The sequence below is a fragment of the Castor canadensis genome, chromosome X (assembly GCF_047511655.1).
Source record: "Castor canadensis chromosome X, mCasCan1.hap1v2, whole genome shotgun sequence".
In the NCBI taxonomy this organism is placed as follows: Eukaryota; Metazoa; Chordata; class Mammalia; order Rodentia; family Castoridae; genus Castor; species Castor canadensis.
The window spans coordinates 136,555,149-136,582,667 of record NC_133405.1 but is presented as its reverse complement, the minus strand read 5'-3'; the positions used below and the strand labels follow the sequence as shown (position 1 = coordinate 136,582,667).

Genomic DNA, 27,519 nt, shown 5'->3' with positions numbered 1-27,519 from the left:
GATGGAAGGTGCTCTGGGAAGTCCAGGAAGAGGCTGGAGAGAGGCAAGTCCCAGACCTAGAGAAGAATCCCATCTCAAGATTTAGCCAACCTGGGCTGCCAGGTCAGCCAGGTAAGTGGAGGACTGGCAGAGCGGTAAGGGTACAGGGAAGAATAAAAATCAAGCTGGTTTATTTGTTATTTAATCTTTTAAAATGTATTTAGAATTTATTCAAATTGCAGCCAGCAATCCTTGAAAGAATATTAGTGTGACCTGATTTGCATTTTGTTGTTTGCTTTGTTTTGTTTCTTCCTGTTTTTGTTTGTAAGAGCTTTATCAAGATGTAATTTGCAGATCACCTATTGAAAGTATACAACCTAATGGTTATTAGTGCATTCACAGAGTCATCCAGCCATTGTCACCATGATTTAAAACACTTTACCACTTCTAAAAGAAACCCACATTCCTCTTAATCCCCCTCCTCTCACAAAGTTTAGCTCTGTGGATAACCAATAGAAGCAAATTTCACAGACCTTTCAGGAGCTACTCTTGGCCTGTTTTTTTTTTTTTCCTTTTCACTCTCTCATTTTATTTATTTGTTAATTTATTTATCTATTTTAGTTTCTGACGGGCAACACTGACTGCAATGTCAGAACCACAAGAGAAGTGTGCTTAGCTTAAATCCAAACACTGTCATCAAGAAAATTCATACCACTATAGACTATTTTAAAAACCAAAATGAATGGAAAAGGTCCAGCATTTTCAATAAAGACAGACTCTCCTTCCACCAGCCCAACTCACAGTCCCTCACCTCATCCTAAGCCTTCCAGGTGACAATTTCAGGCGCTAAACCTTATTTACAAAAACAGGCAGCCTGCCAAATGGGCCATTATTTGCACACTTGATCTTTAAAACATTGCATGACAGTGTTGCTATCTTGATTGCTGACTTTTATTGATGCTCTTTTCATTTTTTGCACTTTAGGCAGATGACTTATTCACCCTCTTGTCAGACCCGATATTGTTTTACATTTTTTCCCCTTCATTTTGCCCTTTCTCTCACCAACTAGTCAAAAAAGAGATTTTGAAGCCTATAGAGACTGGTTAAAGGAAAGCAAGAAAATTAGATGCTCCACAGATGGGTCCATGAGTCCATGAATAACTGAGGTATGGAGTGTGAGCACTCAAGATGACTCCATCTCATCCTCAGACTACTAAACACAGCCTTTAGATGACTGTGATGCCCACCAGGGCAGAGCATGGAAATGCACACTGAATTATGTATTTATTCATTTTCTTGAAACTAAGATAAATGCAAAGGTAGTAAAAGATCCTGATGCAAATTTTAGTTAATAAAACTTATGGAGGGACATGAAAAACTCTACCAGGGCTTTGTGATCATGCCACCTGATAAAATTTAGCCAAAGAATAAAACCTAGAGGTGCTCAGGAAAAATACCAAGTGGTAACTGGCTCTAAGAAGCTGTTGGCTACTGTTTTAATTTGGATATCGAATGCCTCTCAAAGGCCAAGGTGTTGAAAGTTTGGTCCCCATGTTGGGAGATGGTAGAATCTTATTGGGAGGAAGAGCATATTGGGGACGTGTCCTTGAAGGGAATATTGAGACACTGGAACCTCAGCCATTTTCCCTCTCTCTCTCTCTGCTTCCTAGCTGCTGTGGTGCTGTGAGGTGAGCAGCTTCACTCCACCACATGCTCCCCATCACTATATGCTCTCTCACCACAGGCCCAAAGGAATAGGATCAACTAGCCATGGACCAAAGCCTCTGAAACAATAAGCCAAAATAAACCTTTCCTTCTTTTACATTGATAATCTCAAACAACAGTGATGGAAAGTTGATGAATACAAATTGGGGAATCTGCAAAAGCTGAACTTAGAAATAGAAGAATTGTGGCTACCACAGGTACTCAGGGATTGGAAAGACATTGATCAAATGATACCAAATTTCAGTTAAATGTGAGGAGTAAATTTGAGGACCAATTATACATGGTGACTATAGTTAATAATGATGCATTATATTCTTGGAAATTGCTGAGAGTAGGTTTTATGGTCTTGCCACAAAAAAAGAAATCATGTATAGTAATGCATAGGCTAATTAACTCAACTGAGTCATTCCACAATATATACATATTTCAAAATCTGTTACACATCACAAATAGGAACAATTCTTATTGATTTTAACAATTAAATTAATTTTTAAAAAAGAAGTTATTGGTTTGGCAAGATCCTAAATGTGTAAAACATGTTTGAATGTATTAATGAAAAGATATAAAAGATACTAAAGCTGTATATTAAGTACCTGAATGAACTTCCTCCTTACATAATAATATTCCCACCACAAATGGTTGGTACATTTGATCAAGTAGACCAAGATGGGGAGGACATCTATCCTGAGCACAGTCATATTTCCAGTAAGAGGTTCAGTTAGGTTCATAAAGCTAAAATTTAATGAGCTTTGAGAGACAGGTGCAGATGAAACATGTCAAAATTTGAGTCTTTCTGCTCAGAGCATATAGGAACAGTGACAATTATTCTAGCAAACATAAAGAGTAAGGAAAAGGTAATCTGGAATCTTGTACTTTGATTAATCAGGGCATATGTATGTCAGATGATGAAAAATGAGCAAAACATTTTGGAACATACAGAAAAAGGAAATGCTTACAACTCCATGGCCAGTCCATCCTTACTGACTTCAGGTGGTGTGCTAGGTGTCTGACTTCAATGGGCTACTTCCATAGGTTTCTGTGCCTTCTAGCTTCCAGTCAAGATGACAAAGGGAAGGGACACCAGAAGACTCCAGCTCAGCTTGGAGTGGGCAAAGCCTTACTCACCATTTTCATAACCACCAGCCGCCAGGGCAGGGGAAGAACACCTCTGAGGCCCACAGTGATTGTTGATGGCAAAGCTCTTGGGATTTCCCAACATGACCAGGAGGAAATTCAGGATCTATTCACCTCCCTCGGTCATGTACCTGAGGCGTTTGCCCTCCAAACTTTGGTGTTCCAGAAGTAAATACTGATGTCGCTTTACAGCATCCTGATAATGATAACACTTGGTGACCATTCAATTCTGTTCATTTTTCAGATAAGGGCCCAGTGATAAAGAACAGCCATGAAAAGCCATGAACCATTTTCCTCGTTATAAAGATTCTGACTTTTTAAAGATTGGAGTCAGATACCTATAATACAAAATATAGTCATGCCCTGCATAACAGTATTTCTGTTACTGACAGACCACATACACAATGGTGGTCTCAAAAGATTATATCATCTCATGGTGTAGCAATGATGTTCACACAACAAAATCACCTAATGATGAGTTTCTTACTATGTGTCCTTGGCATTAAGCAATGCATGCCATTTGCACCATTTCTAAGTAAAGAATTGAGTGGTTACTTCCTTTCACACCCTTGTATAACTGCCACCACAATACCATTCCAAAATATTTCCATTGCCTTAATCTTTAATCTTTTAAAAAAGATGCTTTGTAATAAAATATACATAGCATAAAATCTTCCATCGTCACCATTTGTCAGTGTACAGTTTGGTGGCATTAAATCCATACGTATTGTTGTGCAACCATTACCATCATCCATCTCTGCAACTCTTTCATCTTCTCAAAGTGAAACTCTGTTCCCTTTAAATCTAACTCCCCATTCTCCCTCCCCAGGCCCTGGCACCATCATTCTCCTTTCTGGCTCTAAGAATTTGACTACTCAAGGGGCCTCAAAAAGTAGAAATCTTACAATATTTGTCTTTTTGGTGTCTGTGTATTTCGGCTCAGGGTTCATTTATGCTGCACCATGTGTCACTACCTCATCCATTTGAAGTTTGAGTCCCAGTTTTCAATTCTTTAGGGTGTAATTGTTGGATTGTGTGATAATTCTTAGCTTTTCAAGGATCTCTTTGTGAATATCACTCTTATTTTCAGCAGCACAATATAAAAATTTAAATTCTTGATCTATATTTCCTGTAAAATGTAATTTTAGTAGATACCAAACCCATAAGAATTTCCAGTGGAAACTTCTAAAAAACCTTTAAAAATATACAGCATCTGGAGGAGGTTAGAATAATATGAACATGCTTGTACCTGACTGAAAAATACTGATTCCTTATGCCACTGTTGAAGGTGTAATAAAACAATAGAAACATCAGCATGCTTTTAAAATTAGTTTCAGAAGCATATCATTAAACTTTACTTCTTCTGGTGAAGTACATAGTTTTGTACTACTGTTTTTATGGATATGATTGTGTGAAAAATTCCTTATTTTGAACATGAAACCCCTGCCTCATCCACACACAAAGATGAGATGTGAGAGAGACGAAACTCTCCATCATTCTAGCAATTTCTTAGCCCACACCTGCACTAAAATAACCTCCATCAGATCCTAGCTGGAGCAGCTCTGTAAGGCTCTTTCTTGTTTCCCATTAAATCTAACAAAGCATCATGGATAACTGTGTGCTTGCTGCCTTACAAATAAGAATGGAGTCATTTATCATCTGGAAACACAGGTGCAGAATCTTTGAGACCCTGATTCCTATTCAAAGCTGGGGTCAGAACAAAATGCCAGTTGGACATTGCTATCTGGGGGCGTCATTGGTGGTGAGGTGTACAGACCTGGGAGCACACAGCCTGTCTGATTCTTCATGAAGACAGACATATCAACTCCAGGAAACTTGGCACCACTCCCAGAAACACATTTGAGATTCACCTTGCCATCAGGATCCCTGCAATGGCAGTAACCTTGGGGAGGCCAACATATCCATCCAAATTTGTTTCGAGCAAAAAGAGACCTGTCCGTGGCACTTTATGTGCGAAATAACAAGGATTCCCTGCTACTCAGAAAACCAAGCCTGTGCTTTGCTGGTCTGAGACCAGCTTGGAATCTGATGTCTTCAAGGAAAAAAAGAAATTGCATCTCCTTTTCCAATACAACTCTTAGTCAAATGTTAAACAAAATATTGTTCCTCCTTTTTTTCCTGATTTTAGGATGAGAAGTGTTTCAAGTTTTAGAAACACACAACATGATGGTTCTCAGATTTTTGAGTGCCAAAAATTGCCAGCCAAGTGCTGGTTAAAAATGCAGCTCACGGTTCATCTGACCACACTTTGCAGGCACATTCTGTGAGAACTGCACCCCGGAGGAGGACAGAACAATAGAAAACAGCCTAGGAGCTCTGCAGTTCATTATACCCATCAGACCCGAATGGATCTCTCTCCAAGGCCTCTACTTCCTCTCTCATCTCCATCCAGTAAGAGTGAGGTCAGAGGACTTGGCTGTTTGGCATTTTGTGGCACTTCCACTAAACGGTGACAGGAAATGAAGCACACTATGTAAAGCTCTCACCTAGAATACTTGTTTTATTCCCAAGACCCCTTCAATAGTCACACTTTGAGGGTTCATGCATTTTAGATGGGTGCCTATTTTTACCAGTTCCACCGAGTTACTATCTCATTTAGATCATGACATTTTGGCATAATTAACATTCTTTGGGGGCTGGAGAAAGACCCAGAGGTGCTCATCTAGCAAGATATCAGTTAGAGGGACAGATTGGGTTATTTTATGGTGAAGAGCAGGCTTGTCAACTAGCCAGGTCTGAGCTTCGAAAGATCAGACAGCTCTTTCCAACAACCATTGGGTCTGTCCTGTTTCCCATGAAATATATGGTGTTCGGGATCCCTCTCCTGCTGAAACTAAGGAGCTTGTTCCCAACATAGTAATTGCATCTATGTCTTGAAGGGCCAGCTCCTTTGGTTCAGCCTTTTGGTTTTTTAGGGAAATAAACCCTATCTCCTATCTCCTAAGGAAATAAGCCTGGAAGGCACAATTTATATTTGTTATATAGCTGCTGCTGGTAATGATATTTTGTAATTATTAATGTCCCAGATCATGTCTTATTTTGTTGTTGTCTAGAAAGCTTGATTACTGCTGATTACCTTAAATTACACCATCCTCCAGGTTCAATGAACACTCATACAAAACACCGTCTTCAGCCTCCTTCCCCTTCCACCACAAAAAGCAAAATAAACATAAAGAATAAGATGTAATTTGATTGTTTTGTCTGAACATAGAACCTACATTCCTAGCCAGTTATTCTAGTGTGCAATTGGAAACATTTTAAGCAGAAAGGATGCAGACTTTCTCTACCTTTGAATGTGGTCTCTTGCTCAGCAACTTTGAGCTATTCCATTGGTATCTCCAATGAGCCTATGGTTTACTGTAAGCTGTCTGTTGTGCTTAGGTCACTGGATGCTCATTGGAAGTCGTTGGATGCCTTTTCCTATGAGAAATCTAGGGTCAAATGGTGCCACCATGTTGGAAGGGACTTCCAAAGTTTGTAGAACACACACCGGGCCTGGCCTCCTCTTCTCACTCAGCATGACCCTTTTGGAGGACCCCTAATTACAACCTATCTTCCTATTCTTTCTTTCAGTAGCCACCTCACATTATGTTTCCTTGGTTTTTTATTTCCCACTGGCATTTATTTTCCTCCCATTTTTTCCTATCTATTTTTCAGCAACCAAACTAACTTCCAGAGCAATAGAGCAGGAAACATGGTGTTTTTTGTCAATCTTTTCCTCTTGAGCACTGAGACTGTACTAGTTTTGCCCCTGAGTTGAGACAACCATTGCTTCATTTAACATTCAAGGGCATGCTAAATTTCCAGACCATGAATGTCTTGAGGGCAAAAAAGGTGTCTTGTACATCTTTCTACCTGCAAAACCTTGCTCAGAGCCTAACATGTATTCTCAGATGTTTGTGGAATAAAATGAGAATTATTTATATTTCCCCTTAAAACAAAGACTATCCTTCCTTTTTCAGTAAATATTAAGTGGGAATCAACCGTGGTTCTGGCACTGAAATATCAACACAAGCCATACAGACTATTTCCTTGCTCACTTGAAGTTTAAATTCTGGTAGGAGAAAAAGAAGAAAAGGAGGGAAGGAAGGAAGGAAGGAAGGTTGGGAGGGAGAGAGGGAGGGAAGGCGGAAAGGAGGGAAGGAAGGACAGAGAAAGAGAGAAAGAAAGAAAGAGAAATATAGGAAGAATTAAAAGGTGATTTCACATGAAATTTTTCACTATGAAAAAATAAAGCAAGGAATTTGACAGAGAAGGGGACAAGCAAAACAAAAGGTCATGGGCAGATTCTCTAAGGAAGTGACACTTGAACTGAGAGACCCAAAAGCTTTTTAAAAAGAACAGATCATGCTAAGATTTAGGAAACAAAGCCATGCAGGTAGCAGGAGTTGCAGGTGCAAATTGAAGAAAAAGGGAAGAAGGCAAGTGTGGTAGGGGTGTTATGGAGGATTTTGAGGAAGTAGAAAATGAAGTCAGAGCATAGCACAGCTACCAAATCAGCAATGGTACAAGTTGACACTGTTTAACAGAAGAGAATGCCCCTGTTGTGAATAGCAGAAAGAGAAGGAGGCTGTGTTTTATACTCTCTGAGGGATGCTACTGATAAAAGGAAGAGAATTAAGTAATGTCCTTTGGGTGTCGTTGCCAGTAATCATGCTGTCAACCCAGGACTCCCACATTCATCAGGAGCAGCTCTTGTTCTGGACATGAGGAATTCAGAGCCCCCTGGGGAAAGCCTGTCATAATTTATTGTGCAAGTTGTCTCTCTGCATCATGTTGGGATGTTCAGCTGTGCAAGGGAAGGTTAACGCCCAGCCACACCTCGTGTTCTCTATGTGAGCATATCATTTACTTAAGCTAGCACCAAAAACATAGAAGAGAATGATGTTTGGGATTGTCCCAGATCTGGAAGTTCTAAGATAAAGAAGCAAACCTGTTGAATAAGTAAATGAAGAAACAGAGGAGGTGTGATTTCACATAAGTCATTCTGGCAAAAACGTGCAAAGTGTGATAAAACCGAGAATGTCACAAATCAGGACCCCACCCACATACATGACTGATGGAAAAAGAATTGGGAAGCAATTTTGCAAAACCTATTAAATTCAAGATGAATGTAATCTACAAATCACCAATTCTACTTCTGGAGAAATTCTTCTGTATGTTCACAAAGAGGGAAACATGTAGATGTTTACCACAGCATTGCTTGCTATTGCGAACAACAAATCAAACAAAAAGCCTAAGATCCAGCATTGGGGAAATAGATAATGATGCATTCATCAAATAAAATATTACATGGCATTTAAGACAAAGAGCTTCTTGTGTAAACATGGGTAAACTTAAAAACTGCTGAATGGAAAAGAGAAACATGTTGTCAAGTCCGTTATTGTAAACCATTTGTGTGAATTTTCAAGCAGTTAGGAAAATCCATCCATAGTAAAAGTTTAAAACAGATAGTTTAAATGGGAGTGACCAGCTCTGGGGACAGAGGTAATGGTACTTGTGCTTCTTTTAAAATGCTCCGAAGCAACTATGGCAATATAGAAGATTGTGTTCAATCTTTTCTGCAAGTACCTTTAAGGGACATCTTCATAAATTAGATTTTGTAGCATTCAGGGTCTGTCAGCAATAATAATTTGCAGGTGGAAGACTTTGTGCACAACTGGAGGAGTCACTGTTCCTTATTATTTAGGAACTTTGGTTGTTAAAAATAATCATGATGCCACCATTAGGAAAAGGAGCAATACACCTCTTCAAAATTAATAATGCTCACATATTATTAAGAATTACCAGAGCAATCTTTCATTCATCTTAAAAAACAATACTGAGTACTCTAATGACATGACAATGTGTTTCTTACTGTTTTACCCTATACCATATTACTAACCACCATCACTCTGTGTAATTTGAAGAACCATGGAAATTTTTTGATAGAATGTGCACTGCAGTGTCTGAAAAAAGGAAAACATTAGGAAAAAATAGCAAAAGTAGACCTGGATTCATTAGTAAGTAATTTGTTTACAGGCATTTAAATGCTGTCATGCAATTACACTGGTGAACATGAACAAGCTATTACTACAGATGCTAATAAAATCTCTCTTTCTCTTTCCCAAATGACCCTGAAACTGTAACAACAGTAATATCAATGTTCGAAGTTGTTAAAATGAAAATAGGAGTGTATCCTGACAATAAGAGATAAAGAACATAAAAAGTTGCTACCTTTTTTCAAACATATCATAAGTAGAAGCCACATTTCTAATAGCAAGAGATTTCTACTTACATCTGCTAGTATACCATGTAAAAATATTCACTACTGGTTCTGTAATTCTTGATTTGAAATCTTTCAGAATGACCTCATTTGGGGGATGGTGAGGAATCACTGTATTCACTAACTCAAGGTTAACCATGCAGAAGGCCAATCATGGTAGCTTCTGCCATTCTCTTTCTCTCTGTCTTCTGAATATTCTTGGGCCCATCAATGTTGTGTAATATAGTACTTACCTGTGGCACAATGGGCCCCTCTAAATATTTGTTCACTAATTAAAAAGGAAGAAAGCAGACTTCCTCCTTAGCAAACATAAAAGCAAATGCTTCCAGATTGACAAATTTATCTGACTGAGATATCCATTAGCCTCACTGTCCAGAGATCCAGCAGACTGGTGAGAGAGAGTGGGGGAGGAAGAGAGAGAAGAAGAGGGAGAGGGAGAGGAACTCAGATGAGTATGTGAAAATGTATTATTTAAAATCACCTCTACAACTGTTCTTGTATCTACATAGCTGCTCCCCAGTGAGAATTGCCATCGTTCTAGTGGGTAAAAAGTACTAAAAAGAGACTTTTTACTGCCTTATTGCTTACTCCTATAACAAGCATGCTGTTCCTTGCTATTAGGAGGCTTTACCCAAGTGAAATGAGTGAACACTTTCAGTACAACAGCTGCCATTTTTAAGTGTGTCCCAAACAGTTCCTTAGCTCATAACAAAGAGGGTGATTCTCTGGGTGCAGAAATATTTGGTTAAAGAGTTGCTTTATGGGCTGGTGGAATGGCTCAAGTGGTAGAGTCTCTGCCTAGCAAGTGTGAGACCCTGAGTTCAAACCCCAGTACCTACAAAAAAAAAGTTGCCTTGTTTAACTTAGTAAATTTTCAAATTTCTAACTCATTGATTCAATATTATGATATTTTAAACCAGGTAAATGTCACATGGGGCTTATTATCATTCTCAAGTCAGCATGTAGGATAGAAAATTTTGTTAAATGGGAGTTACAGCTTCATTTCCTAGTTTGCAACCACAGCATTTCTTCTCCATACAATGCAGGAGCAGAAAATGCCACATTTCTCAACCTGGACATAAAGCCAGTCCAGGATTTCTAGAGGCCACCCTCTCCCATCTACCCATGTGATTCACATGTGTGGTTTGAACTCTTGCTATGGAGCTGCACTCATAGCAGACATCAGAGACTGTGCAAATGAAATCTGAGCCCCTGTTATCAAAAGCATGAACACATGGTGAAAACAAGCAAATAGCGTGAGGGAATGGCACAGACAGTACTGAGTGGCAGCGACATTTTAGACCGTTTGAACAGGAAGTGCAGAGACATAAAGAAAACAAAGCAGTGGGTCCTCTGGATGTGGAGGCAGGGAAGAGACTGTTTTTTGACCAAGTAGTCAAGGTCAGCATTACCAGTGAGAAGCCATGTGGATACTGTGTACTGTACCATTGATTTGCTGTAATGAGAGTGGCACCTTGCCTCACTCATTCTCTTTCCCAAATCCCAAAACCCCAGTCAGTCTCATTGTGAGAAAACATGAGACAGGCCTAAATTGAGAGACTTTCTTCAAAATACTGGATAAGAATTCCTCAAAACTGTGAAGTTCATGAAAGACAAGGAAAGAACTAGAAATCATCACAGATCAAAGAAGTCAAGGAAATATGGTGCAACGTGGGATGTTGAAATGGATCCTGGGACAGAGGAATTATTAATGGAAGAATTGGGAGAAATCCAATACAGTCTCTAATGTGGGTAGTCTATTATATCAATGTTAATTTCTTAATTTTGACAAATGTGTTTTATCTTACTCTGTGTGTGCTTTTCTGACACATTTTGCATAGTCTGTAAAGAAGAGAAATGTATTTCTCACCGTTCCGGAGCCGGGAAGTCTAAGAATGAGGCTCATACAAGTTTAGTGTCTTGGTTTCTGCTTCCAAGATGGTGTCTTGGTCCACAGGAGAGGGATGGTGAGTTCTCAAGTGGAAAAAGGCAGAAAGGTAATAAGGATTAACTCTATCAAGCCCTTTTACACAGGCATCTAATGCCAGTCATGAGGACAGAGCCCCCTGATTCAATCGCCAAAGAACATTACTTTCAGTACTGCTGTTTTGGGGATACGTTTCAACATTGGTCTGGAAGGGACAAGAGCATTCAAACCATAGTGCACTGCACTATCAAAGATGTTAACATCAGGGGAAAGGACATATGGAAACCCTCTGTAATGTCTTTGCAATTATTCTAAACTCTAAAATGGGGCATGTTAAAATTAATATTCTAGACATTTCACAGAGAAAAATAAGACAACCAAAGGTCTAGTTAGATGTGAGAAATCATAGTAACTTAGATATGGCATGGGGAAGTGGATGTGATGACAAATGGGATGGTTTTGGTCATATTGTGAAGGAAGAACCCATGGAATTCGCTGTTGGACTGGTTTTTGGTAATAGGAGTGAGGAGTCAGAGGAGCTTCCAAGTTGGAAGGCCCAGGAAACTGGTCTGGATTTGAATAACAGGTACATAATTCCTCCTACAAGTGAGAAAACAGCCTGGAGATTGGGTGGGCGGAGCTGGTAGGGAGAGGAAGAGAAGAGCCAATGGCAGAGGAAGAAAAGAAGCAAACAAGCAAGCAGGCAGTCTTATCCATTATCAATAAAATTCTTATAATATAACTAGGCTTTTCACAAGGAAAAATGGAGGCTTAGTATTCAGCTATGGAGGTGGAAGTTTATCATGGACCTTATCTGTGTGTGTATAAAGTATATGTAGTAATCCCCCTTAAGCATGATTTTGCTTTCAGTGGTTTTCATTTCCAGTGACCATAGTCCAAATGACTTAAATTGAAAATTCCAGAAATAACCAATATGGAAGTCTTAAATTGCACATCATTCTGAGCAGCATGATGAAGTCTCATACCATACTGCTCAAGACTTGAATCACCGCTTTGTCCAGCACATCCATGCTATATATGCTACCCTCCTGTTTCTCACCTCATAGGCTTTTCACTGATTACATTGGCTAATGTAGCATCCTAGGACTTGTTACTTAATAATGATCCCAAAATGCGAGCGTAGTGATGCAAAGGACAGAGTAAGGCATAAAATATGCAAAGACAAATTAACTGATTCTAGGGAGCAATACTGCAGAACACATAGGGAAAAACACAGTACATATAAGGAATGGTACTGTCTGTGGTTTCAGTCATCCACTGGAGGTCTTGGAAGATATACCATGCAGACAAGGGAGGACTGCTGCATACACACACATACATGTGTGTATTTCACATCGCACATTGTCTTCCATAGAACTAGGGTCCCTCTCCCTGGGGATTCTGAGATTTTTCATCAGCAGCCATATCTGCTTATTTACAATAATAGCAAATCACAAGCAACAAAGGGAATGTTTTTCTATGGCAAAGGGCTTAATCTGGAAAGTATTCCCACTGAAATAAAGGCAAGGAGGAGATACTCAGAAAAAAAGTCTTTTGGCTAGAACATAATAAATTCACTAAATCAGACCTACCCCCAAAAGCAAAGGTCACAGGGATTTAGCATCAACAATGAGAAGTTTTTTCCTTTCCCTTCTAGACTTAGCTTAGTATTCTTGAGTCCTGATGAGACAGAACTGTATAAATACCTTAAGAGGTTGGAGATATCCCCCATGTGGTTTTCCTATTGGGAGACTATAACTCAAATTAAACTGTGGGTGCATGATACACTGCTTTCAGTGAATGTTTTTCAAGTTGTTAAATAATACAGATGCAAAGGGCTGCATTATTTCATTTAGACTTCTCTTTGGTTCATAAGCTTAATTATTATTTTATATGGTCCTTCTCAAACCTATTTCCCTAGGCTGCCAGGCCTCAAATATGAATGGAAACTTACTGCTGGGGAAAGCACATTACATTTACCTCCTAAAGGTCCATTATCTCTCCTTTCTGTCAGATACCAATTTACTCCTGTTGGTGAGGCATGAATTCAAGGGAAAGTTACAGAAAGGGATTCAAATCTTGTGTCTCTAAAAGACACTGCCCAGTGAAAACAAATCTGTACTTAGTAAAGATTGCTGCAAGTAAGTGAAGAGGGAGAACATTGCAAAAGGGGGAGGAAAACTAGTGCAATAGAGACAATGCTTATGATGGTGGCATTTCAAGAGTTAGGCAAAAAGTTTTCTTTTCTGTGGAGCAGACAATAAGATTAGAAAGAACCAGGTGTGGGGGAGACAGATGAAGAGTGATGTTGGATTACAGAATGTTTTATGCTGAGGGGCCTTCAGCTAGCTAAAGTTGTCAGTTAGCCGAAGTTCAGGGTCCTGGCAAAAGGAAAGAAATGGAACCAAAATTTGTGACACAAGCATTTTGTTCTATTCATCAGTGGGGACAAGCAATTCATGTTATCGTTTGGCTAGCAAACCACAAGCTCATGTATTGATGGCTTGGTCTCCAACTGTTGAATCTAATCGTTCACCTCTCTTGGTGATTTATTTGAGAGTTGACCACAGAGATAAAAGCTGCCCTTTGCATCCCTTACCCTAGATTTCCATGTTCTCTTACCCTAGATTTCCAAAATGCAGTTGGTTTTCCGTGTCTACAGGCTGTGCATCCACCAGTTCAACCAATCAAGAATAAAAGTATTCTGAAAATATTGCATCTTTACCAGACATGTACAGACTTTTTGTCAATATTTCCTAAACATATAACAGCTATGTGTATAGCATCCACATTGTGTCAGGTTTTGTAAGTCACCTAGAGACTGTCTAAAGTATATGGGAGGTGGAGGGGGATGTTACAGGCAAATACTATGCCATTTCATGAAAGAGATTTGAGCATCTAAGGACTATGGAACCCACCAGGGTCGTGGAACCAATCCCTCATGGAATGACTAGTTTTTAGTTCCTCTTTGAAAGGTCAATTGTTCTGGGAGAAGCTGATCAGAAATTAGCAGGATTCACATAGGAGTGATGTTTTGAAGAAAAGGAATGGAAAAGCAACAAAGAGAAGTTTTCCTAAGTTTCCCCTAGAGCTGGCCCTAAAAGCAAGGAGAAACCCGCCTCTGGAATTTGCTCTATAATGATGGAGTGGACAAAGGGGCATTGCTTTAGATTTGGCTGAGGTGAAGGACCTTCCTCTTTCCAAAGCTTGACTGCCTTCCCACCATTATTCTTGGGGACACTGTGCCCCTACTTATTGTTTAACAGACTGCTATATACAGTGCTTAATGGGCCCAGCTCTCTGGATGTTAATGCAATGTTCCATCTCAATTGCATCTAAATTGGATATCGTTTGCCTTTGAATGTTTTCTTTCCACATGATAGTGGTTTGTTTTACAAAAGACTGCATGTATAAGAAAACCCAGAAATATCTTTTTCATTACAAGAAAAACTTCAAGAGCAAAAAACAAAATGACATTGGTGCTTATAATCATTAGGATTTTTAATGATTCACTGGAGACAAAATTATTTGGATTGCTTGTATTTATTAAAAAGTAATGGCATACAATTTACAACTTATATTGCTTATGACTGATGTTGAGGTAAAATAATCACCATCAAAGTATACGAGTAGAATTGCAATGCATACTACTTTGCTATTTATACGCATGTTTGAGTTATGTGAAATTTTATGTAGCTGTGCATCAGATCTATCACAAAGCAAAAAAATCCTATTATTTTTATTATTAAAAGCCTTAAGGTATCTGGGAGATGGCCCATTAAATAAGAACAAAATCAAGGAGGAACTTGGCTTCCCATTTCTAAAGGGAGCTGGCAGAGGTGACATTCAATTCTCTAACCAACTGCCAAAGGAAAACAGGCATGTCCGAAAGACTCCTGACCTTCCTAGGATGAGTTAACTTGCACCATCCAAGCTGATTTGATTTTATGGTCTGGGCCACTTTGTTCAAGAATAGAATTCAGTGAAGGTTGTAAGTAAAGTGCTTTAAGCTTCATTTGGATCTACTTAAGTTATAAAGTCATTACATAAAGTACATAACATTTCTAATGGAGCATCTTGTCTTTCCTTTCCTATTCTTTTCATTTTGCACTGCTGGAGATCAAACTCAGGGCCTTGCCATACTAGACAAGTGCTCTACCACTGAGCTACACTACCAATCCTTGTTTTTTTGAGACAGGGTCTTACTATGTAGCTCAGGCTATCCTTGAACTCATGATACTGCTGCCTCAGACTCCCGAGTGCTGGGATTATTTAATAGAATATTAAATCTGCATTTTAACAGAATTGAGGTTGGAAAGCATAGTCCCCCTCCCCCCCCACACACCATCACCACCACTGTGACAAGGAGTGTGTGAAGAGAAATGAAGTCAGTACTGAATTTTGGCAAAGATATAAAGGCTCTACAAGAAAAGAATGACAAACATATGTCCATGAGCAATCACAAATCAATAGATTTTTACATGTTATAGCTTAGAAACCAAATGCTATTTGGGCCAATTTTATACATACTTGCAACAATGAGGTTCAACAAAGATGGGGGCAGAATGAAAATCACTTCTTAAGAATTACTTACTGGGGGAAGGGGGGATAAAAGAGAGCAGTGGAGAGGGTGAATTCAAGTATGATATACTTGATACGTTGTAAGAACCTTTGTAAATGCCACAATGCATCCCTACCCAGCACAACAATAAAAAAAGAATTACTTAACAATGGGTACTTCTAAGTAAAGTCTACAAATGGGAATTCCCTGGAAGTACAGTCCCTTAACATTTATATTAATGACATTCCTGTATCAAAACATGCAAATAAAAATTAGAAAAGTTCTTGACTGGGGGCATGGCTCAAGTGGTAGAGTGCCTACCTAGCAAGTTCAAGGCTCTGAGCTCAAACCTCAGTACTGCAAAAAAAATTGGAAGAGTTATAAGTATTCTAGTAGAGAAAACATTACCAGATTATTTTTTATAAAAGGGTTTACTTAGGATTCTTTTAAACATAAAGACATTAGATTTTAATGCACTTCATAAATATAGGCAATCCTGTCTCCTTAGATGAATAACATTTTGTCAGGTTAACTCTCCATTAACCTCCAGCATATTATCTACAAATCAATTCAACACAGTTATTGAGTATTGCAAGCCATGGTGCTAAATGCTACACATAAAAAGAATAAAATAGCACCCCTGTTGCCTAAGTACTAATGGTGGGAAGAAACAGTACATCAGCAACCAATTAAAATGAAATGTGATAAACGCTACACATAGAAGATAAGGAAATGACTCTGTTATCTTGTTTTGGTTTTCACAAAAGCTGAGGAGCATTATCAGAAAGATAAAGATACACAAAATGACCCCAAAAGTGGGGATCAATATTCCAGGTGCTTTGATTTGAGTGAGTATCCCCCAAAGGTCCATGTATTAAAGACTTGGTCCCTGAGGTGGTACTTTTGGGAGGAGCTGTGTACTTTTACCAAGTGTAGCCTAGGTCATTAGGGGTGTCCCCTCAAAAGGGATTATGAGACCCCGCCCTTCCTGTTTTCTCTCTTCTGTTTCCTGGCTCATGAGGTAAGTGGTTTAGTCCAACACATGTTCTCGCCATGATTGAGTCACCCTTGTCAGAGTCTCAAAGCAATCAAACCACTTGATCTTGGACTCAAAACTCCACCGCAATTAGCCAAAGTAACCCTTTTCTCTTTATAAGTTCATTGCTTTGAATAGTTTTTGTTATAGTGATGGAAAACTAACTGATCCACCGGGCCAAAAGAGCAATATAATGAGGATATAAAGGCATCAAAGTTAAGAGTGTGTCATAAAGAACCACTGAAACCTCGAGGAGTCAATAAAGGCACTGAACCCATGGAGAAGAATATCAGAGAGGAATAAGAAAAGTAGGGCTGGATGGAGGAAGTAAATGTCCACTGGAAGCGGACACCCAGTGGACTGGTTTCCCTCATTCTCTTACTCACAACTCCTTTCTTTATCATGAATCCTCAGTTTTCTTTTTCTAGGTACCCTTCAGCCCCTAGATGTCCTAGAAGACCACTAGCTCTCTTCTCTGAAAAGGAACTATTAGCTTTGAAGTCTCACAAGCTTATGTCTAGCAAGCTTGACTTGAGCAAGTGTCCCCAGGATTTCTCTCCTCTCAGATTTTGCAAGTTGTCTGCAAAGGATAGGGTAGGGACCCATATACAACGATACCTGTGTCTATTGCTTCCTGACTGATATCTACAGCATGTCACCTCCAGTGATTTAAGATTAATAAATATTATTGGAGGTGACCTGCTATCAGTATTTATCCAAAACATTGTTCTTCAAGGAACATAATTTTGACAATATTCCTCCCAAAACACTAGCCTATGGATTTTTGGGCTTTACATTAGAAGAAATATTATTTGAGGTTGGCTCTGACCAAACCTCTGGGGTAGGAGACATCAAAGATATTTTTTCCAAAATCATCTCATACGTGTGAGGTGCCTGAAATATAGGAGGCATTCATTGAATTTTGGACTGCTTTCTCTTCCACCCCTTAAATCACAGCTGCTTTCACCATCTATGAATTGATGGCATGTTACCAAATAAAGGTTCATGTGACACTAAAAATAGATCAGGTTCACACAGTGGCAACACTGTATTTAATTAAAAACACTAAATCTTTTTTTTCAAATTTAGTGGATGTTATTTCACCTGAGGTCAAACTACAAATGCCTCTCCCCTTAATTCACTACAAACTAGTGAGAATTCACTATAACATTTTAAAATTTTTTTCTTTTCTTAAAAATGCATGTTTTCACTTTGATACCTTTGGTTGGAACATATAGATCACTGTCATTTTGAAAGTTCATAATTCTAGGGATTTAGCATAGTGAAAGGGCCTTTTGAGTGTTTTCATCACAAACAAATGGTAAATGTTTGACAGAAGAAGAGTACCTTAAGTATTCTGAGTTCATGTCCCAGGCAAGGCTTGTATAGAATAATTGTTTTCTATGGTTTAGAGTATTTGCATTTCTTTTTTAAATTCTTAAGTCCTGTTCTTCAACATCGTCACTTCTTTCTATTATGAAGGGAAGTTTCCTCAACCAGAAATCTTGAGGAGGCAGATGTCATGTTGCCTTGACTTTACATTCTCTTCACTACTTGGGATAGTAATTCCTTGGGATGTTTCTGATAAATTCAGTAATATCTTTATTATTATTCTTTTGCTAAACTCCCCCAACATAATAAGCTATACAAAAAAACTAATTTCCTTACCCTCCCCCCCTTTTTTTTTTTTACTTTTTGCAGAAGTTTCAAAGGTAAGAAAGAGAAAGATGTAAGATTTGATCATTGTCACAGATGACTAGAAGTGGAATTTTAGGACATCACAAAATTTTTGCACGGGAGAAGAAATACAAAACTTGTTCTTTATGACTCATGGCTTTCTGTTAAATTGAAAGAATAAAGTCACAATGACATTAACCTTTTCAAGAGCACATTCTTTCAATATTTGTACATCAAAAAATGACTAAGAAGCAGTGACCTTTCAATCTCTGAGGACACTGAGCCATGTCTCAGAAAGTCTTGTGAGCGTCCTTGTCACTGGGGCTTCATACCCAGATCTGGTCTCTGGCAGGGTAGAGCCCCTTCAAACAGAATAAAGTAGGTGTGCTTCAAAAGTGGGTATCCCCAAACACTGTCGTACCAGTTAGTGAGGTTGTGTAACAAACCTCCCCAATGTCTCAAAGAAACAGTGGTGTGATATGGCTTCTCATGATTTGGGGGTTCACTGGATCATTCTGCTGGTCATTCCTTTGCTCACATGTGCACCTATAGTCATAGGCTGGATGTTCTTAGCTGGTCTCAAATGTTTTTGTGGACATGGTAGAATGGTTGGGATGGCTGGCGTCCATCTCCATGGGTTTTCTTTTTCTGGACTTTTTTAGAAAGGATGGTCCTGGTTTTCCATGAAAACAAAGGTAGGAGTTGCAAAGCCTATGGAGACCTGCACTGCCTCTGAATGACTCAGCTACAAAGAATCAAAGGCTGTTTTTAATCCACTTCAGGAAATTAAAAATCCCTCATACCTCTGCTCAGCCCAGTTCCATCAGAAACCTAGATAAAAACTGATGATAGGCTAAGAGTATGTGTCACCTTCCAAAACTTCCACTTGGCCACCTTAAAATGGGATCTTTCTCAAGTGTGCTTTCCCAAATAAAAAGGCAGAAGGAAATCCATTCCAACAGATCACATTGTAAGTGTATTTTTATGTTTTCAATTGTAAAAATTGAATCTCCTAAAAGTCATATTAGTTGGAGCACAGGTCATATTCATACAGAATATTCATATTCTGTAGCTATAAAGATCTTCAGAATTATCATTTGCAAAGGTCCATGATTTCTTGTGTGGTATCTACTCATCTTAAAAGTAACTGGTTTGTTTTGTCTTGTGGTGCTGGGCTCAAACTCAGGGCCTTGTACATGCTATTAGTAACTTTATAAATAGAGGAGGCAATATTTTCAGTGGTCCCCACATGAAGAGATATTTAATTTTGCTGACAGCTTTGATGATATATTCACTAATAGATGCCAATCATTTTTGATATTAGACAAACCCTTGCCCTCTGAAGTATTTCAGGATGTGTGAAAGTGGTGAAAAGATATATGTAACATCTGCTAAGTACAAATCAAAACCATAAATTGAGGAAATATCAAATAACTTACAAAAATTGCATGCAGTTTTCACATAGAAATATTGCAAAAACATGGTGTCTTCAAAAGAAACAAAGTGAACCTAGTGTTTGCTATTGCTTAGATCTTAAGTGTCCCCAACCTGATACTATTGAGAAGTGGTAGAATCTTTAAGAGGTCGGGCCTAGTGGAAGGAAGTTAAGTCATTAGGGTCATACGCATAATAGGCTATAGACTGCTGGTTTATATATTTCTATACTTATGACAAAGTGAGTAGATAATGACTTATTACAGCATCCCCATTGAAAAATAGTCAATGTCTCTTACTTCCTAGGATTTGCTTGGTAATTAGATGTGTTAACATATGCAAAATTCACCAGTGTCTATAACATAATAAGTAACCTATCCTATAAGGTACAATAATAATTTTATTATTATCAGCAAAGAAAATATTTTGCAGCATTCAAATTTGAACTCAGGGCTTGCTAGGCAGGTGCTTTTACCACTTGAGTCAGTCTGCCAGCCCTCAACAAACAAATTTTTAAATGGAAGTAAATTTTTTTTATCTTCAACTTCAGAAGTCAGAAAAGCAATTCATCTTTGCTTTTTTATAAAATGTAGGTGGATGTGTATAAGGTACACAGAGAAGGTAGAGAGGCAATACGAGCTGTTACAATCGAAAGTTTCTGAGTGAAGACATTCCATATTTGCCTAGTAACAGGGACTAGTCTACAGCACTTGTAGATACTAATTCATTAGATTCCCAACAAAGTTAAAAAGTGGGTACATTTATATTCTGCATGTACAGATGTAAAGGTTGAGGCATGAAGGTCCACACTAGAAACTGGAAGAGCTGGGAGTCAAACACAGCTTGTTCTGCCATATAGAATCCATGTTCTGGCCTCTACTCTATGCCACTTCTCCATGATGCTGGTTGACAAAATTCTCCTTCAAACCATGGCATAATTCTGCAGCTAACCAGGTATGTCCTCTGCTAAATTAAAATATCTAGGGAACCCTACACTACAGAATGCTCCATTTGACTAGATCAACAATGGCCTAAATACCAAGGGTTAAGGGATGGAAAACAATTATAAACACTAATTACAAACAGCCATGAGGCTTTGTTCTGGTCGTTCAATTGCTCTATTGTAAAGCATGATACATCAGAAATCCCCTGTGTAGGAGCATAGTTGGAGGACAATGGGGTTAAGAGCGTAATTCCAAATGCATCCATTCTCAAACTCTAATTTCTCAAAGAAGGACAATAGGTTATATTCTCATGTAACTGTCCACTTCTTACTTCTGAACCCAAAGTAGGTGGTTCTCTGGGGACAGTTTCTTTCCACATGAAATAAGAATGAAGAGAGTCTCATTTATTCTGAGAATATGACACGCTTCGTAAATGCTTATTATCTAAACCCCACTTTGGACTGACTTAAAATCATAGAACCTATTATTTGCTAAGTCTCTTCTTTTGACTTCTTACATTCATTCTTCAATACATCAAAATTATGAAAAAAAACCTAGCAAATAGTATTTCTTTTCCCATGAAGCTGAAAAGCATTGGCAAACTGAGCAACAATAGCTGACTTCCATAGGAAAGAAATTCTTCAAGAGTCATTGTTTTGTACTAATAGTTTGGTCCACAAAGATCAATTCAAACAATATGCAGGAAAGTTTGCTTTCATTCTGTTATGAAGTTTAGAAGTGAAGTTAATTTGGGAATCTGGCTGAGTTGCCAGTGACCTCTAACCACATCTCAATAAGATGATAAGAGGCACATGCTCACAAAAGATGAGTTTCTGCTTTCAGGTCATTTTAATCAGGTGTATATTCCAAAGAACAGAATACTCCTTAAAAGCTTTATACTATGAGCAAATGATTAGAGTTTTAAGATTTGTGACTTTTTCCCCTTCAACAGAAGCCTGCACAAATTGAGTGACTTTTCAACAACTATCTGCCTGCAAGAAAAAAGCTTTCATTTTTCAGTCTGATCTCAACCAAGGCGTTGGCTGATCCTTGACCATATCATCATTATATTCAGCTGCTTTCAGACAGCTTGGCTTTACACAGACAAGCAAATGAATTGAAAATGTCCTCATCCAAAAAATACAAATTTTCTTTCCAAGTTTTGAGTGCAAGCCAATTTCCCCAAGTTCATTTAAGGATAATCAGCCCAGCCACACTAGAGACGAGATTGTCACGGGGCAAAATTTCAGGACATCAGTATCCCTGGGGAAACAGCATGGGCTCTTCACTTACAATTTTGTCTAAGGCCAGCCTCAGAGATCATCGAGAGAAGGCCAGTATTTTTTTATCCTAATCCAATTGCTCTAGATCATTTTCTTGTATCTTTTTTTTCTTTTTGGCCAGTTACTCAAAAAAAAAAAAAAAGCTACTGCTTATCTATCAATAGATAATAGATAAATTTTTCTTTTTATTTGTAGTTATTTCATCTAGTTATTTAAAATGTTAGTGCTTAAACTTAATCACACATGAAATTTGTATTAGCACTAGCTACTAACCTATTTAGAATAAATACATATGTCTTCTGTATTTAATGCTCTCTACGCTCCTCTAATTTCCAGTGACAACTTACTATCTGGGGAAAGAAAACAAGCTGTTTTCATCTTACATTACAAGCCCTCTGTTTTTCATTCTTTTTCAATAAATTTAAGAAGTACATTTCCCAATAGTATCACTTATTTTTCTTTTATAAACAAATGATCAATTAATTTACCTCTCCTAGTTGGTCCAAAGTTGAAAGATTCCAGTCCTTTTCAACATTTTCCGTGAGTCTTCGCTTTCTTTCCCATAATGAGCTATTCCAAGTGATAAGAAAAAAAGATAGCTCTAGAAAATGTATTTAAGGAAAAATATTTTCTCAAAGGACATCTAATAAAGCCGTATATGTTACTCCAACACAAATGAGTATACAGCAATGAATATAAACAGACAAAAAGTTAAATGGGACACTGTTGGCCACATTAGTGAATGGGTTATTTGGAACAGTTATGCCTTCAGGTAGCCCCAAGAGAAAGAGAGGAGCAAGAATTGGCAAATATTGATTTTAGAACAAACTTTGCCTTTATCCAGCTGTATGACATTCAGAAAAATTCTTAACCTCTCCAATTCTTAGACTGTAGTATTCTGGATCCTTGTGAGAAGCAAAAAGAAAATATTTGTGTAGGAAATAATGGCATATAAATGGTGGTTTATTTTGTTTGTGAGTTGAGATTTAATTTGTGCTGGATGATGCTAGGCAAGATTAAGTGCAAGCCTTCTACATTTCCACTGTACTTCCTAAATGGCTCATTGAGGCACCAGGCACAATCAAGAGCAAGCACTCCACCAAGGTATATATTGCTTTTGTTCATATATCCACCACCAAGCAAATTACATGCTTCAATAAGTATTTCATGCATAAATGAATGGGTTCCAATTAGTGACATGAGGTCCTGACATAAGGTGAAAATCTGTTTCTTACAACAGATTATGGTTCCAAGGAGTCAATGAAAGTCAAGGTAGAACCTTCATAAGCAAGCAAAAGTCAATGGCAAAATGACTGATAAGAAAGTAAGAGGGAGGGTGAATATGGTGGGAATATTATGTACTCACATATGAATGTGGAAAAAAGGACATCTGTTGAAGCTATTCCATGAATGGGGGGGAGAGGATAAAGAGAATGATGGAGGGGGTGAATTGAACTATGATATATTGTAAGAACTTTTATAAATGTCACAATGTACCTCTAGTACAACAATAATGAAAAATCACAAAAAGAAAATAAGAGCTAGTTAAGGTGATAAGCAATTTTTACTATTGTTTGTTTTCCCCCTAAATGTAATAATTTAGATGGGATTGATCAGTGGTGCTTGGTCATTTTTCCTCCAGTTAGTAGGGATGGTGATTTAAAGACATTGTCCTGATTGCAAACTACCGGTTTCAGCAAGTTGTACCTGCTCCAGGGACAAAGATGGAGAAAAGTGGGAAGTAGAAGAATCCTATTGATTTCTTGTCAGAAAAGAGACAGAAGACCTTTCTATTAGCCACCAAGAATAAGAAGAGCTTATGAGCTTTGTGTTTTTGCTTTGTTTTGATTTTTTGTTTTATTGTTTTTTTATATGCAGGCAGAGTGCAGAAAGCTCTGTTGGCATCATTTCCAGTAATCCATCCATTCTTAACTGGGGACAGTTTCATCCTCCCAGGAATATTCTGTTGTCATAATTGCAGCTGGTGAATAGAGCCCAGGGATGCTGCTAAATACCCCACAATGCCCTAGTGCTGTCCACATCACAAAGAATTATCCAGCAGCAAATGACAATACTGACAAGTAGACAAAGCTCAACTTTAATCTTCATTTTATGAGACAGACATTATTCCACTTTTTCAGATTTGGAAACTGAAGTATAGTAAATTAAGTAATTTGCCTAAAGTTGAATGACCAATAAATGATGGGGCTGTGAGTCAACCCTGCGTCTCTCAGATCAAAGCTCATAACTTCAATAACACTCTATGCTGTTTATCCCTGAAATCATTATTTTAAAGTCTTGTGCAGTGTTAGTCAGCTTGCCACCATTATAGCAAAGACCTGAAATAACTGACTTAATGAGAGGAAAGATTTCTTTTGGCTCATGGTTTTGGAAGTTCCAATCAATGATGGTGTGGACACATTGCCACTAGGCCTCTGGTGGGGGGTGTATTTCATCATGGGGTGAGATTGTGTTAGAATATACCATAGCAAGGCTGTTCACCTCATAGCTAAACACAAAAGACAGAGGAAGACACAAGGGTTCCACAATCCCCTTCAAGGGCACGATCCCAACCTCCTTCCACCAGGACCAGCTCATAAAGGTTCCACCACCTCCCAATAGGACCAAGCCGGGGAATGCTTAAAGGCCCAACTATAGCAAACACTCGGCTGATTTTCTTTCAAAAACACCATGTTTTTGATACATTTCTATGTGAAAACTGCATGCATTTTTTTCTGTAGTAAGTTATTTGGTATTTACTCAATTTATGTTTTTGATTTGCACTTATAAAGATGTTCTATGTATCTTTTCACCACTTTGACACATCCTAAAATACTTTAGTGGCCAAGGGTTTTGTCTAATATCAAAAATGATTGGCATCTATTAGTGAATATATCACTGAATCTGTTCTTAATCTTTTTTTTTCTGGTGCTGAGAATTGAACACAGTGTCTCCTGTATGCTAAGCATGCACTCTACTGTTGAGCTACTCCTCATTTCATTTTTTTAGTGCATAAGTAATACACAGGACACATACGGATTTTAAAAAATTTGAACACAGGCCAGTCTTTGCAATATGAAAGTTCAAAAATTTGAGAAGTTTTCACTACAAAGCAGGTAGAAAGGACAAATAAAATACAACTGACATTCTTTTAAGCATTTAGTTTTGCTTGGAAAAAAATATATAAGCAAGTCCCCAGGGGCACAAAATAATGAGGACACTGAAATTTGGCTACTGAGTAAGAATCTGAAAATTCCCATCACTGTGAACCAGATGAAGACAACCTAAAGACTCACACAAGATGGAAGCTGAAATTTAGACCCCATCAGAGAGGTGGGACCCTCAATGATGTACAAACATATATGTTCTGGCATCCACCAAGCTCTAGTGTGGCCACAGAGGTCATCCTGTGTAAAGATGATCCCTGACTTACAATCATTCAATTAAGGATTTTTTTTTTTTACTTTATGACTCAAAAGCCATATGCCTTCAGTAGAAACTCTTCTTTGAATTTTGGTTCTTTCCCAAGCTAGTGATATGCAGGACAATACTCTCTCATGATGCTGGACAGTTTCTAGTTAGCCACACAATCATGAGAGAAAACAGCTGACCTTCTACAATATACCATGTTGCTAATCTAGGAAGTTGGGTAAATTAGGTGTATTCAGTGCGTTTTCCACTTACAATGTTTTCAACTTAAGATAGGTTTATACTTGTAAGTCAGGAAGCATACGTAGTAATAAATGAAGGTCTCCCTCTGGAAGAGCATAGAATTCAACTAATTGCTTCCTGTGTGGTCTGGGGGCACTCAAGCTAGGATTTTTTTTTAAATGGTCCTGCTATGCTAAGAAGAAGCAAGTGAAATTATTCTTTCAAGTCTTTGGTCAAGGACTGGTGGAATGGCTCAAATGCTAGAGTGCCTGCCTAGCAAGTGCAAGGCCCTGAGTTCAAACTCCAGCACCACACAAAAAAAAAAGTCTGCTCAAAAGTCACCTTGTCAGCAAGGCTTTCTCTGGTCATAGTATTTAAATTTCCACCCACCCTTACTCCATCTTTCCTTAGCACTCACTCATTTCTAGTAATATGACATAAATTACTTAATTTTGAGTTTGTCTGCCCGTGTCCACCAAAAAGACTGGAATTTCCACAAGGACAGGAGTTTTGTGCATAAACTCCTTAACATCCACATGCATTTGGTCATCCCAAGAAACATCAGGACCACATTGTTGTATAATTCACTGGAGAACCCAGGTTAGGTACTCACACCATGCCAACCTCCTTGGCCCCTTTTGCTTGAGCGTTGGTGTAAGGCATCTGGATTTGTGGTAGGTTAAATGAAAGGAATTGCATGCTTCTATGAGCCAAAAAATTTAGTAGTGGGAGGGGGACAAAGGGCATTTAAAGGAGTATAGCACAGATGAATGTAGGAATGGCAGCATTTGTGCCCAGCCTAGACCCAAGTTGAGAGGTGCTATAGCTTGTTTCTTGAATGCCCCTCCAAAGGCCCATGTGTTGAACATTTGGTCCCCATCTCAGGGTGCCTACTGGGAGATGGAGGAGCCTCTAGGAGATGGAGTCATGGAAGAACATCAGGTCTTTGGGGATGAGTCCTTGAAGGGAATATCAGAACCCCACCCTCTCATCTTCATCTCTCTTTGCTTCCCAGCTGCCACGAAGTGAACAAGCCTCCTCCTCCCCCACATGCTCCTGTTATGATGTGCTGTGTCACCACAAGTCCAAAGCTACAGGGCCAAGAAATCAAGAGCTAAAATCCCTGAAACCATGAGCCAAAATAAATCTTCCCTCTTTTTAAGTTAATTTATCTCAGGTATTTGTTACAGTAATGAAAGGTTGACTTAACACAGGAGGCAAAGGTATACAATCCCAGCACTCAGGAGGCTGAGGCAGGAGTACCACAAAGTCAAGATTGGCCTGGGCTTCATAGCAAGTTTCAGGCTAACCTAAGCAGCAGCATGAGATCCTTTCTCAAAAAAACCCAAAAATGAGTGAGGGGTTAGAAGGGAATACCACACTGAAAATTAATTAGGTGCTCAAAAGATATTGTCATTTATCAACCAAATTTCTTTCCTTTCTTCTAAGGGTACACCAATTCAGCAGTAAAGATGGACTGGCAAACTCCCAACAGTCTCTAATGGATTGCATCATCATGGGACAGAATGTTTATCCAAGAGTCCATGATTAATGGTGTTTTGGGATTTCCAGTAACTGCAGAAAAAAAATAAGGATTAGCAATGTAAACACCCTCATATTTCACTGAATTTTTAATGGTGTAGCACTGAGTATGCATTCTTCCTTCATATTCTTTTCTCATCTCTTCCTCACGTGGCAAGCTCTATTATTGCTTTATTAATATTCTAGTTGCAGCTTCCCATAGGCCTCCTGTAACTAAATTCTTTCCAAGGATCGTCTTGGGAGATTTGTATTTTACACAATGTGAAAGATATCTTCTATTGAATTTCATCTATCTGAAGCTCATCTGAGAGAAATAAAGCAAAGATTTGAGGTTTTGCTT

The 27,519-nt window shown here is 38.5% G+C and overlaps 1 long non-coding RNA gene across 1 annotated transcript; it reads left to right on the top strand.

The window, feature by feature from the left end:
- LOC141419685 (uncharacterized) lies at window positions 1-27,519 on the top strand. Its single transcript, XR_012444303.1, has 2 exons — window positions 1-111; window positions 27,087-27,519. It is a non-coding gene; the product is annotated as an uncharacterized lncRNA (long non-coding RNA).